Source organism: Megascapheus bottae, chromosome 8, assembly GCF_031878675.1.
Source record: "Megascapheus bottae isolate mThoBot1 chromosome 8, mThoBot2.hap1, whole genome shotgun sequence".
NCBI classification, from domain to species: domain Eukaryota; kingdom Metazoa; phylum Chordata; class Mammalia; order Rodentia; family Geomyidae; genus Megascapheus; species Megascapheus bottae.
This window is the reverse complement of record NC_143516.1, coordinates 32,735,426-32,750,573: the sequence shown is the minus strand read 5'-3', so window position 1 is coordinate 32,750,573 and position 15,148 is coordinate 32,735,426. Positions and strand designations below refer to the sequence as shown.

At 38.5% G+C, this 15,148-nt stretch overlaps 1 protein-coding gene and 1 pseudogene across 1 annotated transcript in view; both read left to right on the top strand.

The window, feature by feature from the left end:
• The window catches only part of Slc35f1 (solute carrier family 35 member F1), a 355,340-nt gene that overhangs the window by 99,337 nt on the left and 240,855 nt on the right, over positions 1-15,148 (top strand). The window lies entirely within an intron of this gene.
• Positions 1,814-2,936, top strand: LOC150059743 (uncharacterized; annotated as a pseudogene).

Below are 15,148 nucleotides of genomic sequence, written 5' to 3'. Positions count from 1 at the left end.
TTATCAATTCTGTTACTTAGAACTGACAGCCTGAGCTATTCCACAGTAAAGAATTACAAAATTAAAGAAAGGAATGCTTTAAATTTTTGTACTTTGCTGAAAATTCTTTGGGAACTTTTTCTTCTGTAGTTCTCTCAGACTTTCTTAGCACCTCATCATGAATCAGAATTAAGCTCTTGCTCCACAAGCTTTAACCTACCTAATTTAGAAAGAGGAAGATAGAATTTGAGACAATAAAGGAGGAGAATGGAAGTTTGTGAACATTTTTTACATGCTAAATGTAGAATTTAAGTACAATACAAATAGCACATAACATATTTATATGCATGTTTCTATGCAAATATATATTTTTATAAATTCATATAAATGCATTAAGACAAAGCCTTGCATACACTAATAGAAGAGAATCTTCAAGGAAAAACCTAAATTAATTTATGCAGTTTTTTTCAAAGGCAAATTATTAGCTTTCTGAAAACTACTTTTTTTTCTTTTTTTTATTGTAATTAGTAAGAGGGTTACATGATATTTGCCAGATAGAAGGTGCATTAATTCACATACATTGATACCCTTTCACATGTCTTGGTACCCCATTTCCCTCCCCCCCACACCCCCCATCCATCTTGGTTTGAAAACTACTTTTTCGACAAATTTATTCTTAAGTGATGTGCCTTGTCATATCAGACTTGATGAAATTTCACATTCTAGCACTTTTATAAAAAAACGTCATCATTTATAGTGAAGATGGTGCTGTGTGTCTGTAGTATAGTGATAGCTTCTTACAAGGTGGAGGAAAGACCATCACATAAGCCCAGAGTTTGAGGCCAATCCAGACAACATGGTGAGACTCTGTCTTAGAGAGAGACAGAGATGGATAGACTAAATGAATGAATGAATGAATCGGATATGCTTTGCTTCTGGAAGGAAAAACATTTAAGAAAGAATCCTTGTGTGTTCTGATGGTGGGGAGTAATCTCAGGTGTTAGGTTCTCTCTCCCTCTCTCTCTCTCTCTTCCCCCTCCCCTCTTTCTCTTTTTGCCCCTCTCCCTAGGTTAGTGTTCTATCATTTAAGACACAGTTCCAACTTACATTTTTTCTAATTTTTAAAAATTTATGTCATAACTATAGGCAAGACTTTCTTTTTTATTAAAGAATTTATTAACATTGATTTTTACATCATATTTCAAATAATGTGTTTAACAAACAGTTTGTTTCTTTTTTTGTTTTTTTTTTTTTTGAAGAAAACTATCTCAGGTACTTTCATGTCCAGGCAGGCTTAGAAGTGAGATCTTCATATCTCAGTCATGTGAGTAGCTAGAATTACAGGTGGGAGAAACCACCCTTGGACCACTTCCTGTTTTTGAAAGTAAATTGGAGATAAGAATATCTAGATCAAGGCACTAATTCTAATGCAGATGCCTCTACTCACAAAAGCTTGTTTGTAATATATTCATCTTGGAGATGAAATCTGAACAGATAAATTTGGGAGAATTCTCATTGAGATAACACAGTTTGGTCTGTGTGCTCCAGTGTATGTCTGTGTTTGCATGAGTCTGTATAGATATGTGGACACATATTAGTCTCTGCATGTTTCCAATTCCCTGTGTGTCTCTGTAGGAAGAGTTTGTTTTTTAAACATTACTTCCTGTCATCATTTTACCTCTAATTTGCATTAGTAACAAGTAACACCACACGTTGGAGTTCATGCACACATGTCCACATTAAAAGACATAGATATCAAATAGTCTGTATTCACCACCATCTCCAGGAAATGGAGGCAATGACTGCACCCAAGACTTTAAAGGAATAGCTTTTTATGAGGCAGAGTAAAACCGAGGTCCATTGTACAAATAGTGAATGTGTTAGGAGGAGCAGTCGGAAGCCCAGGGTATTTTGTGGGGATTTTATTGGAAGAAAGGGCTTAGGTAAGAGGACCCCAGGAAGTGACCTCAGCATTGACAGAAGACTGAAGACAACTTGGAACCCAGGTATCTTGGCAGGAACATTCTGGAGCCAGTCCCAACAGAAAAACACATCCAGAGATAGCAAGGAAAGCACCATGTTTTCCTGTTGCTTTCTGATTTTCACTTGTTCAGACTCCAGGAGAACCTGGAGAGAGTGCCCACTGGACATCTGCACACACTGGATCAACAACCCCCAATCCAGACTCCAACCCCAAGCTGGACCCAGAAGAATCTTCTGGCAATTTATATGGAGAGATCGACTCGTGCTCCCTGGCAGCCCTGACCAGGACAGCAGGGATCCGGACATTGCTCTGACTCCTCCAAGCCAATCCTAGATGCCAACTGCGGTGGATGCCAAGTGGGCTATGCCCACTCCACTGAAGATGAAGCTGTGTGGACCTTCGGCAGCAGCTGAGGAATCAGCATGTGCTCCAGCTGCTGATAGCTCTGTCCACTTCATCTCGGATTGATCAGTGTCCAGCTGGAACTGCAGAAGAGCCAGCACTGCTGTGTTTTCATGTGGATCTCCTGGTGGATGTGCACACAGCTGTGAAGACACACCCAGCCACACCAGAAGCAGCAGCAGGGGAGCCACAGCCTGGGAGAGCAGTTTTGCGTCTTATTGTGCAATTGCCCAGAGCACATAATGAAGACAACAAAGAATGAGCACAGGGTATGGTAGACGTGACTCTCATTGTGAGGAGGAACAACTTGCACCTGTGGCCACAACTGAAGATCTATGACACAGGACAGGAAATCTGCATCTGGAGGATTTCTTGTCCTTGGCATCTGAGACAGACTGTCCTGATCCCGAGTCAGAAGATGCCAAGGACCAGCACATGGTGCCTGACAAAGACTGTTCCACGTGAGGAAGAAGATGAAGAGTGGCCACAAGGTAAAACACTCAGGCATCAGGAGGTGTCCTTGACCACTTCATGTGAAAAAAATCCACTTCCGCCAGTGATGGAAATCTGAAGAGGCAGTCCACACTACAGCTGACCTCTGGCCCAAGCTTGCTCATAAATCACGTAGGAGTAATGGACTCCAATCTGAATTTCCTGGCTGCTCTATAGTGATCTTGCAGGCTCTGTAGACTTTGATACTCACACACCTTTACCTGCAGAGGGCAACTTAGCTCCAGGCTGATAAATCCCAGTGTGCTTCCAAATTTGGACTGGGAGCACAACATTGGGTGTGGAGATAGACTCAGAAACACCTGATCTCCAGTGAGCACCACCAGCTCAAGTGCTTAGTTATCTGCTAGGCTTTCTTTTTTCGGTTTTTCTTCATGTAGTTGTAAAAATGGATTTTAATAAAATATTACTGTCCATTAAAAAGAGGAAAGTATTCTTAGCCTGCCACATCTATAACACAGCAGTTAGCTGAGCTAACCTCCAAGATCAAGTTCACTAGACATAAGCAATGGGATCTCAAGGGCACAGCACACAGTCTGTCTGGCTTCAAGGAAGCTCTTGATAGAATTTTGGTGAACTAAACTGTTAACTGTTATAGAAACTCTGAAGTCCAAAATTTTAGAATTGGCCATTTATCTTTCATAACTATTTGTCTTAATTTTCAAACATTTTAATCTCATGTTCCTTTTCCTAAGCAAAGTTACCGAAATCCTCCAAACAAATTCCTTTATCCTTGGTTCTCACTGGGATTTTCTGCCTGTGAATGTGTGTGATGGTGAGCTTCTGAGGGATGTAGGTGCATGGGACTAATTCGGAGTCTTAGATAATTGCCTGTTATATATGCCTTTAGACAAGGTGGAAGAATTATTATAGTGAGACTCTTGTTGGGCAGATGGAAGAGGTATGCTATAATGTTCTTTGACTTAGTAAATTATTCTGCTTTCTTTAACACTGGTAATATTGGTTTTTCTATGTATTTGAATGTGAGACACATTAACTTATCAGGAAAAGTAGAAGTAAAATACCTTTTTCCTGGAATTATGGATCAATCAGTATATTACTATTTCAGTGAGTGGTAGTCTAATACTTCAATTGCATAAAACACTTTCAAGAAAACAATGCAGAAATCTATGGGTATTTGTTCTTTTGGAAAATGAGTTGGATATGTAAGTTTAACATCTTTTAAATTAAACCATTATCTTCTCATAAATAATTCATTACAAAGTAAGTAAAATTTGACCTAAGGTTCAGGTCTAACCGAAATAGTTCTAGTCGAAATAATAACCTGTCATTAGTAAAGTATGACAGCAGTCTCAAATACATAGTGCTATGATGGTACTACAAATTCTGTTCTTGAAGGTCCCCTCATGGTTATCCATTATGTATTGGATAAAAATGGGTCAGATGTTGTTTCAAATGTGAGGTTAATGTTAGTCTTTGCTATATTCTGCTTTTTTAGAGAGGAACATGGAGACTTGAGAATGTGTTTTACATTTCATAAAGTACCCCAAAACTGATTCTGACAGGGAAATATGGTCATAGGCAGCTTGTTTGAGAATTTTTCCCTAAAATGTCCATATAGTACATAATCTTTGATAAGGGAGCCAAAATATCAGATGGAAGAAAGACAGCCTCTTTATCAAATGGTGCTGGCAGAATTAGTTATACACATGCAGAAAACTGGAGTTAAATATTTATATATCATTCTGCACTAAAACCAACTCCACAAATGGACCAACGACCCTGAAAATATTGCAGGAAGGGATAGAGAATACACTAGGATTACGTGGCACAGGTTGAAACTTCCTAAATGAAGATCCAGAAACAGCAAATTAAAGGAAGGCTGGATAAATGGGATCACATTAAATTGCAAAGCTTCTGAATGGCAGAGCACATAGCTAGCAAGATAAATAGAAATCTGCAGACTGGGAGAAGATCTTTACTATACAACAGACAAGGAATATCAAGAATATGCCTAAAGCTCAAAAAATTAAACCCCTCAGTCCTCAGAGAAACAACCACCCCATTACTAAGAAGGCTAATGAATTAAAAAGATACTTCTCTGGAGATGAAATAAAAAACCAATAAATACATGAAGAAAACTATATATAATGATACTAATTGAAATGACCACCAAAATATGGAAATAATAGTGTTTTTGTTTTGTTCTGTTTTTGTCAGTCCTGGGGCTTTAACTCAGGGCCTGAGCACTGTCCTTGAGCTTTCTTCAAGGCTAGTGCTCTACCACTTGAGCCACAGTATCACTCCTGGCTTTTTCTGTGTATGTGGAACTGAGGAATTGGACCTGGGTCTTCATGTATGCTAGGCAAGCACTCTACCACTAGGCCAAACTCCTGGCTCCTTGTTTGTTTTTGTTAATATACTATGTGAATTTCTTTCTTTTTTATTTCATTTTTTCCCTTTGGTTTATCCTATTACGGTTTTTGATTTTTGGCATGCTATGTCTTGTATATGTATTTATTGGATATGGGGAAGGGAAGAGGAGTAACAAAATGGCGAGACAAAGGGCAAAGGGTGAACCAATGCAACAACGATACTCACAAGACACCATGTTGGAAATGAACTTTATGAGTTGAGAGGAGTGAAAGTTGGGAAGGGGGAAGTGGGAGAGAAATGCACTCATTACCTTACATATGTAACTGTAACCCCTCTGAACATCACCTTTACAAGAAAATTGAATTAAGTAATAAAAAAAAGTCTAGGCAGAGGGGAAATGAGATGGAGAAGAAATGAAAGCCAAAAGAAGATGTATTAATTGAGTGTGAGAACCTCTAGGATCAAGCTTTTAAGGAGCTAGGAAGTTGGTGACAATGACTGTTGGTCAGAAGCTGCTTGAAGTAAGGGTTACGGTAGAATTGTTCTTCTCACTACATAGAATAACTGAATGGTGTCGTAATGCACTAAGCATTATTTTTAAAGTACATAGGAACCTATAGAACTTGTTGCCTGACCTGCTTTTTGTATTGTCGGATGTCAAGAAAGGGGGAAGAATTTCTCTAATTCTTATTTTGATAGATAAGCCAATTAAAAAATTTGAAAGGTCAAATAAAAGATGTTTGTGGACCATCTTTAGCCCACAGATGAACCAGTCCACATTCAATATAGTTCTTGAATAAAAAAAAGTTAAGTGCCCTTATTAGCCACATTTTTATACATGAGGAAACTGAGGCACACCGAGATTATGCCTTTAGCCCAGCCCAGTAGTGTGATTAATTAGTAGACACCTGGCTCTGGGGAAATAATGACCCAGTGCCCTGGGATTCACCCATTTTTCCTTAACCTAAAATATGTAAGAGGGAGAGACAAGCCCAAATCCTGCCATCAGCTCAATCTGTCCCACCTTAAAACAATACGACTTAAATTATCCAAATTTCTGCATGTGCCAGGAAGTGATTTCCAAAACAAAAGTTTAAACCCTGACATACTGTTTCTTTGATAAAATGTTTATTTAAGGTGGATTTACTTTACATAGATGATGCTGCTAGAACCTAGGAGAAAAGTCACTTACTGATCTAATTCTAGGGACTACAAAGTGTTTTTACAAATAGCTTTTATAGGGGCTGGGAGTTTTGCCTAGTGGTAGAGTGCTTGCCTAGCATGCACGAAGACCCAGGTTTGATTCCTCGGTAACACATACATAGCAAAAAGCCGGAAGTGGTGCTGAGGCTCAAGTGGTAGTGTGCTAGCCTTGAGAAAGTCCAAGGACCGTGCTTAGGCCCTGAGCCCAAGCCCAGGACAGGCAAAAAATTAGCTTTTATATAATGGAAATAATCTCAGAGATTCTAATAATCGTCACACATAGTTTTTTTCTTCTTCTTCTAGCTGAACAGGGAAAGACAAGAAGCTTGGGGAGGGAGGGGGGATGTTCTACTGTAGTTACTGAAATATTCTGCTATTTTGCCATACCATCAATTCAGTTATTGGTAGTCCTATTGTAGACATATCAGGTAGGTTGTGGTGGGATGTGGCAATTTGTGTGCTACTGTTTTTATCTTTACACATGTTAGGGAAAAGAATTCCAAAGGAAATTGTGTTTGTAGAGTTGAAATCTAGAGTATTCATCTCATATGTTTGGTGCTTTCTTGAGCCCTTGAGGGATGACTACAATCACTGTCTTTCACTATTGGGTTTTATTTGAAGTGTCTTAGCAGTTTTTAGTAGGCAGGAGCTTTTGTAGTCAGCTTTATACTATGTTGAGTAAAAAATAAAGCATGTCTTCAAAGACTGAACATCACCTCTTTGAAAATAAATGCTTTCCACACCTAGGCTGTATTAAGTATATTTGATGATAGCCACAGGAATATCTATCTATCTCCTTCCCTCCCTCCCTATGGGTTTTTTATTTACTTCGTGTAATTCTAATAATCAAAATGTACATTTTGGCATTGGAAAGAGTAAAAATAAATGAAATGTCACCTGTCCTCAAGGAATTGACTACATAGTAGATGGATAAGAAAACACTAAAGATTTTTTTAATTTTCAAAATTTTATTGTTGGGGTGATTGAGGTACAGTGGGGTTAGTTACATTCATCAGGTAGTGGGTACATTACTTCTTCAACATTGTTACCCCTTTCGATATTTTTCTTCCACTTTCCCTTCCCTCACCCCTCCCACTCAGCTTGAAAACTGTAAAGATTTTTTAAAGTCAATAATTGTATTACAATGTCATAAATATGATAGGAGTAAAGGGCAATGAGCTAAAGGAATGGCAGCAAACTTGACTGCTTGAAAGAGGCACAGCACAAGACAAGAATTCTTGAAATGATAATAGTTAGAAAAAAGAACAGAAATTATCTAATTGAACCCTGTGTGGTGGCACACACTTGTAAATTTAGCAGTCAGGTAGCAGAGGTAGAAACATCTCAACAAGTTTGAGAATATACTTGGCTATATAGTGTCTCAAAAACCTAGAAGACCAGGAAAGGGAAGGAGGAAATGGTGGGGGTGGGGGATGGGAAAAGGAGAAAGAAAGAAGGGAGAGTAAGGAGAAGGGAGAGGAGAGAAGAGGGGGAGATGAGAGAGAGAGGAAGAGGGAAAAGGAAGGAAGGAGTGGGAAGGGGGGAAAGAGAGAAAGAGAGAGAGAGACAGAGAGAGAGACAGAGAGACACAGAGACAGAGAGAGACACAGAGAGATTTTATACAGGTAAGGAAAGGAAAGGGATCAAGATCATTGTGGAAAAATGCCATGGGCTGAGTGTGGCCAAGTTTTAGCATGCTCACTTAGCATGCACGAAGCCCTGGATTTGATTCCCCAGAACTACATACACAGAAAAAGCCTGGAGTGGTGCTGTGGCTCAAGTGGCAAAGTACTAGCTTTGTGGAAAAAGTGTCCAAGGACAGTGCTCAGGCCTTGAGTTCAAGCCCCAGGCCTGGCAAAAATAAAATAAAATAAAGGATGCCAAGAGAAGACTGGGGGAGGGTGAGCACGAGGCTTGAATTGCTGAAGGAAGTTCCCTGCTGAATCCTGGATTCAGACAAAATGGAGGTGAGCAGAAGGCCATGCAAGAAAGGCCAGATCAGGTCAGGCTTTGTTGTACATTATGTTTAAGGAACTTGGCCTTCATTCTAAGAAGAGAACAGCCATTTAGGATATGGGAGACATAGTCTCACTTCCTTCACTCCACAGCAGTTGCCCTGACCAGATGGCATGGATAAAGGGTGCCATGAGTGCAGAGGCTGTGTGTCTGTGCAGTGGGTGTCAACTAGCAGATGAGGACATTGGCATCTAGAATTCTTTTTTTTTTCAGTCCTGGGGCTTGAACTCAGGGCCTGAGCACTGTCCTTGGGCATTCCTCAAGGTGAGCGTTCTCCCACTTGAGCCACAGCACCACTTCTGGCTTTTTCTATGAATGTAGTAACAAGGAATTGAACCCTGGTCTTGGTGCTTGCTAGGCAAGCACTCTACCACTAGGCCAAACTCCTGGCCCCTACTTTTTCTATCAAAGAAAACTATAGAAAAATGATTCGCTTGTTTCACTGAATTATTTATGTTAAGGATTTGTGTATTCTGCTTTAATTTATTCCAAAGTAAGCTTCCTATTTAAATGTAGTATTGACTTTGTACCATTTATAAAACCCTGCTTTGAAGAATTGTACCTATTTAATTATCATTATAAATAATGCTTTTAGGAACATGTTATTTAATTTTCTGCAGAAGAAACAAAGTATGTTTCTTTTGTTTCCTTATTCAATATGCATTGATTCTTACCGAGCATCCATTGTGGAGACAGTACAGTTGGCAGCTTTGCACTTGACGATTGCTCGGTATTTCCTGAATAATTAAGAAATTTTCTAATTATATATTGTAATGAGTGTGATATTTTATGTTTTTGAAGGTTAAAAAATTTTCTCAATGTTTTAGTTCAGAGGGAAAATAAATTAATATTCAGCACAAGTTTGCTGTTCACACAGCATGGAGCAATCGCTGTGCCAGTGTCAGGGTAAGGGACGTTCATTAGTCCCATCACTGAGGAAAAATAACTGGCAGGGGTCCCAGCAAGGACAGGTTAGTTAGCTCACAGTTTGAAAAGTTAGGTAGTCCCATGGCCTGGGCCTTTGGTGTGGGCAGGAGTGTGTATAGGAGTAAAGAGCAACTATCATGAGCCCAAACCAGTGTTGTGGTTGACATTGCCATGTCCAATAGAGATGCAGAGGAGAAACTTAGTGTGAACTGGAAGAGTAAAATAACTTTTCCTCAGGAAAGAATTGGAGATTGTTTTGAAACCGATTCTCTCTACTTCCCATCCCTTCTGTCCTTCCACTGCTCCTTCTCTTCCTTCCTCTTGCTCTCTCTTCTCCCTCTCCCCTCCCACTTCTCCCCTCACCCCACCCCACACAGTGCTTAGGGTCTCAACTTTCTTTTGCTGTGGCTAGCCTCCACTGCAATCATACATATGCTGAGATCACATGTACCTACTGCTACACAAAGCTTTTCCTGTTGGACTAGAGTCTTTTGCCCTGAATAGTCTGGAAGAGTTGTCATTCTCCCATATGGCTGTGATGACAGGCATGTGCCATTGCATCCAGCTGTTGGTTGAGACAGAGTCTGATCAACTTTCCCCCCAGGCTGTGATCTTCCTGATTATGTAAAGATAAGGCTTGCACCTGTAACCCACTGGTGTCCATCTTCATATTTGTAATTCTTGATAGCTACATGGCATTGAATTAGATACACAAGCATTTAAACATTCTCATTTTTTAGTGTTTTTATTTTGTACTTTTTGGATTATAGGTGTTTACAACATCTTTGGGATAAATTCTATAGTTAGTAAGCTGAAGATCAAGAGCACATGGTAATTCTGGATATGTATTTCTAGCTTCAGTAGTCTAAAGAGTAAAATCTAGTTATTATATCAGAATCAGAAATATACTGTCTCATATTAATAGCATTGACAATTTTCATTTTCTCTCATGTGTCAAATATATATGGCTTATAATATAGTAAGTACTTGATCTTTGTTTAAATGCATATTCTTTTTTTTTTGTCAGTCATGGGACTTGAACTCTGGGCCTGGGTGCTGTCCCTGAGCTCTTCAGCTCAAGGCTACTGCCCTACCCCTTGAGCCACAGCCCCACTTATGGTTTTCTGGTGGTTAATTGTAGATTAGAGTTTCACAGACTTTAATGCCCAGTCTGGCTTTGAACTGCAATCCTCAGATCGCAACCTCTTGAGTAGGTAGAATTACACATTCGATTATTAGTAAGATTGAATGTACTTTGTGTGCTTCTGGAATATTTTTCTTCTTTTCATGATAATTGTAATTTATCTTCTAGAGCCTTGATTTCTTCCTGTGATTATCATATCTTTGGTGAATGGTTTGCAATGAGCGAGGCTCCAGGGCAGAAGTGTGTTTAAAACAATGAGGCATTCAGTTACAGGACGTCCTGGGAACAGAATTCTTCTGAATTGAGAAGCAAAGCAATAGAATTCTCTCCTAAAAATGTATGACCATTGTGTGGATGGAAAATAAAAAGGATATTGTTTTAGCCATATATCACACTGTAATTTCCGAATCTTCAAGGAGTGTGTTTTAACTAGGCATTTGACATGCCTAACTTTGAGATAACATATAAAGGTTATTATCCACCGGGACATAGAATTCCCTGTTCTTGGCACAATTGAAACCTGTGATCAGAGTAAATAAGAAAGGATTTTTTTTACTTAAATTTTCTTAGATTTTTCTACCCATCACTTTGACACCAAAGGTGATGTGGCCTTGATGGAGTTATTCCCTTTGCTATTATGTACCTCTCCTATTTCACATCACAAGGCACTCCATTCCGTCTGATATCAATTCAGCCTTCTTTATTAGGTCTGATGGGCAGTTAGCAAGTGAGGCATTCTGGAAGCACAGTTTCCTAACTTTATGAAAATGTCTACAGCTGAGTGGGCTAATCTGAGTTTCACTTCCCACTCTTTTGTTTTTCCTCACATTTTTATTAGCACATAATACTTGGATGATGTGGGAGGTTCCATTGTGATGTTTCCATAGTGCATAAAAGATACCTTGAAAATATTCACCTCTGGTATCTCTCTTTTATCTCCCAACTCCTCTCCCTTTGTTTTTATCTTTCTTGGAATTTCTTAAAATAGGGTTCATTATGACTTTTTCATACTTGCTTATAATAATATACTTCCAACTTTTTCAATTGATAAATATAAAGTATTGAGATATTAACATCTAATTCACAATATTCATATGTGTTATTATCAGTGCTTGAAGATTTTTGTTATTATATATTACTTTATATTTAAATTGGATAAAAGCATTCCTGAGGTTGTTATGTTTAAATAATACATTATAAATCATCTTAGTCTAGTTTTTGTTAGTTTGTCAATAGGTTCCTTAATTAAATATTTATAATTTTTGGTTTTCTGTCTTTCTTCTTTCTTGTGCTAGTATGAGGGCTTGAACTGAGGACCTTGTGCTCTCAGCTTTTTCTGTTAAGGCTGGTACTCTATGGCTTGGACCACAGCTCCACTTCCAGTTTTTTGCTGATTAACTGGCAATGCGAGTCTTTTAGATTTGTCTGCCCAGGCTAGCTTTGAAATGGGATCCTCAGATCTCATTGTCCTGAATAGCTAGGCTTAGAAACATTAGTCACTAGTGCCTGGGTTTAATTTTTTTTAATTTTATTATCAAGGTGATGTATAGATGGGCTACAGTTACATTTGTAAGGCAGTGAATACAATACTTTCCACGTTTTTTTCTCTCACTTTCCCTCTCCTAACCCCCTCCCTAGTGGTAAAGTTCATTTTCAACATTTTGTCCTGTGAATATCACTGTTACATTGGTTTACCCTTTGTCTTTTGTCTCATCATCTTGTTTTTTTCCCTTACCTTATTCAAATAAACAAGTGAATGAGCTCCAGTATCTTTGTGGTTGTTTTTTAACGTTTTCGTTACTCTTTTTATTTCCCTTATGGTTTACCCCTGTTGTTGCTATATCTGACTTTGATACCTGGTGTACTCTATATACGTTTATTTTTTTTCAGTTGTTTTTTTTTTTTTTTTTTTTTTTTGGTCAGTTATGGTACTTGAACTCTGGGCCTAGGCGTTGTCCCTGAGCTCTTCAGCTCAAGGCCACCACCCTACCCCTTGAGCCATAGTCACAGTGCCACTTCTGGTTTTCTGGTGATTGATTGGAGATAAGTCTCATGGACTTTTTGGTGCCCAGGCTAGCTTTGAACCATGATCCTCAGATCTCAGCCTCCTGAGTAGTTAAGAATATAGGTGTGAGCCACTGTGCCTGGCTCAAATTTTTGTTTTTATTTAGTCAGATTTTGGCTGAAAGAACTTATCTTTGAGACTATAGTAAACATTTTGGGGAGGAAAAGTATCTTTGACATTGAACATCTCTGAGCATCATCACTGAGCTATCATGTGCACTCAAAGAATAGAGTATTTTATTTTTCCTTTTAGGAAAGAGTCTATTTCCTAAGAGGCCAATTATTTATATTTTTATCACATTATCATGGGAAACAAAAACATAAGTAATACTAGCTTATTTTGTGAAAATGTTAGAAGATATCTTCATCTCAGCAAGTTGCTCATGGAAATGTTGCTGTTTTGGGGTGGCCTGAGTCAGGGATGCAGTTTGTCAATCTCTGGTAAGAATAAGATTTACAGACAAAGATGAAGTTAAGCCATGTATTTAGGCTGCAACTTCAAAATTATGTTGGACAGAAGGCCTCTGGAGGAAGCAATTCCTTTGTTATTGACTGGGACCCATGACCAAACCAAAAGGATGGGGATGCACTAGTAAGAGGCACATTTGCCTCTGCCTCTGTAATAGTCTGGACTTTGACTCATAGTCAGGAGTCAGAGCCAGACACATGGATTGGGAGGTATCTTAAAATTTATTTTACTTCTTTCAACAATAACATTTTGTTATTTCCATTAAAAGCTAATACAGTTTCTTCTAAGAAGTAAGTCTCAACTTGGTATGGGCGAGTGACACACATCTCATGAGCAATGCTAGTCTTAATATTTACTTAACATTTCAAACTTAGGAAAGATGAAATAAGACACATTGGCATTTTAGCTCAGTTGTACATAAATCCCTGAAAGAAGGTAGTCCTCTTTCCTGTGTGGGGTGGCACTTTGAAATGATGAATATTCAGCTCATACTAAGGCAGAATACAAAGGCTCAAGCCAGGTTTTCAATGCAAATCCACAGCCAACACCATCATACCAAATGATGAAGCTGATAACTTGTATTCTAGTTACTTAGACCTGAGAATAGTGTGTGGAAGAGGAAAATGCTTTATCTTTATACAGAATTTTAGGTGGCAATTTTCTTGCACTTAATAGTCACTATCATGGTAATTAATGCCTGAGGCTAGCACAAATTTGCTCTATTTTCCTACCTGTTAAGTATGATGTATCTTTGTTTTTGATGATTGAACTATCTTGTTGGCAGTCCTGACAAGCAGGAAAACATCTTTATTTCTTGTACATCTTGTCATTAATAGCTGCTTAAAGAGAAAACCCAAGCAAGTATACTAAGATATGAGGAGTGAAAAATATTCTGGTTCTAATTTATTTCTCCACATATAGATTTAGTGATAATGAGATAATTACATTTGGGAGTGATTGCCTCTGCCCTATGTAAATTTCAACTCCAGATTCTGTGAGAATCTGCCTTTAAAGTTGACATATCACATGAGCCATTTAGCAGGAGCAAATGAAATTAAGCACCAAATTAGTTTGATTAGTGTTTACTGTGCTGTTGTACCACTGTCATACTCGAGATGTTTACGAATTGCCATTCAGATGCCTGGAGATGGGCTTTCATAATGAAATTAGATGGAAATACTGCTGGGGCAGGAGGCCCTGCTTGGGCAGATGCTCACTTTTTGTCAAACACAGAGGTTCCTTCTCATTGGTTAAGTCAAAAAGGGAGATATTGTGGGATTTTAGGAAAACATCACACACTGCAGGATTCTTACAGATTAGATATATGATGAAATTAGAAAAAAAATAGCCTACCACTCAGAAAATCATAGTTAAAAGAAAAAGTTTTTTTTCTAATTTTGTAAGGGATTGATCAGCCTTGGCTTCCATATTTATTTATTTATTGTTATTGTACATTTGATATACAGAGGATTATTTACAGTTACATCAATTAGGTACAATCAGTACAATGCTTTTTTTTGTCAGTCATGGGGCTTAAACTCTGGGCCTGGGTGCTGTCTCTGAGCTCTTTGGCTCTTCAAGGCTGCTGGCTGCCCTACCCTTTGAGATACAGCTCCACTTTCAGTTTTTCTAGTGATTAATTAGAGATAAGAGTCTCACATTCTTTAGTGCCTGGGCTGGCTTTGAACCAGCCATCTTAGACTCCTGAGTAACTAGGATTACAGGCGTGAGCCACCACACCCAGCAGTACAATTCTTTTTGAATCATGTTTTCTCTTCCATCATTCTCTCCCTGTCTTTCCCTCTGGTCTCTACCCATAAGACATCCAGTTCATTTTCTACATAGTGTCCGGTGAGTATCAGTGTTGTATTTGTTTATTCTTCTTCCATCTTTTATATGTTCTCCCCCCTTTACACTCCCAAATACAAACAAACTATCAAATGATACAAAAGGAAAAGAAAACAAATACAATAATGGCAACTGAAGAATGTTTCTTTTTTTTGCTTGGAGTTCATTTCATAGAATATTATTTTGTGAGCCTTTGTCTACCACTCCCATGTATAACTTCCTTTGGCCTCTTTATGTTCAAGAGTAGGTTCTATGTCCCAGTGTT